The sequence below is a fragment of the Primulina huaijiensis genome, chromosome 9 (genome assembly GCF_012295235.1).
Source record: "Primulina huaijiensis isolate GDHJ02 chromosome 9, ASM1229523v2, whole genome shotgun sequence".
NCBI lineage: Eukaryota > Viridiplantae > Streptophyta > Magnoliopsida > Lamiales > Gesneriaceae > Primulina > Primulina huaijiensis.
Genome location: NC_133314.1, coordinates 14,340,296 through 14,341,759, shown reverse-complemented (window position 1 = coordinate 14,341,759; position 1,464 = coordinate 14,340,296).

Here is a 1,464-nt window from a genome sequence, read left to right as displayed (position 1 = left end):
TGAATCCTGCCATTCTGTAATAAAATTGTTCAATTCATAAATTCGGATTCTAGAGAATGATTTAGTTATAGAAATCTTCTTAATCACATGCCACTCCTTCCACAGCATTGCTTGTAACAGAACCTTGTCATCGACAAGCTCTGTAACATGTTTGACTTCAAATCGTTCCAAGTATCTTCTGGCTGTTGCTGCTTGAACTCGAGAAGGAGTCGCACCACTACTACTTATTCTCTGCAACTCATGAATTTTGAACTATGTTGATATCACCTTTTTCAAGACATATTTTTCCATCTTCTTCTTCAACTCTTCTAAATAAGCACTTGTTTCTTCAGTAACGTGAACATGCGTACTACTACAAGCATCGGAAATATCTGAATCTGCCATGTTTAAATGATATTATCTCACAACTCACTGCTATTATCTTATTTATAGACAGGCGACATTTAATGTCAAAGAAGTTGAAGAGTCTCAAGCCAACAAAGATTTTTCTCAATTACCCAGAATTCTTATCTATCAGTTGCTTATTTGATATCAGTTTGTTAATTACTAGTTGATTCATTTTTTCAACTGATATCAATCTGGTTTTTAAATCTTAACTGATTTCAGTTTACAGTCAACTAATATTAGTTCTTTAACAGTTCATTTGTTCAGTTAGTAATTCATTTACAACAACTAATGAAACTGCCAATTTGCAGGAAAGAAAAAGACAACATTAACTCAGATAAATATTTTATTCAAGCATAAACATTAGCTCGCATTACAACATAATATTTTTCCTCTACATCAATTGTCCACATCTTCAACCAAGTGGATAAAGGTGGAGTGGACGTCTTGGCAAAGCTGTGTGAATAAGCTATGTGCATCAGGATCTTCAATTCCTTCCGGAGCATCAGCTGATAACTATGACCATCCTTAAAGACGTCAATCCACTCAGTTATGTGCAAGTGCTCCCGCACCTTCCTCAGCTCTGCCACCCATTCAGGAGTGGTAGCCTCTACAATGTTATACAAGAACTCAAGTTCTTGTAACTTCTCCCAGTACTGAAGATTCTCATAGAAGACTTCATCTTCTATCTCAGCCTTCCTGGCCTCCAGAGAAAACGGCGAAGCACTCGAGCTACTCGCACCAGCCATTTCTTTTATCTTAAATATTTCACTAATATGACTGAAGGGCCGTGCACGCTCCAGCAAACAATAAATTTCTTAAGCTTTAAATTTATTTTTATATCGTCATTTTTAATTACTTTGCGCACCCATTAAGGGGGAATATTAGTTTTCAAGAGGTTAACTGAGAAGACAATTGTTTGTAAATTCTCAACTGAAACGGATCAGTTTCACAACTGATCGTTCAGTTGGTTATTTTACAAATCTTCTCACATACGTTAACTAATTAAGAATGATTATATCCTAAATCAAAGTGATGTGACTGATATTATAACAAATAGAAATTTACTACGTGGACCCA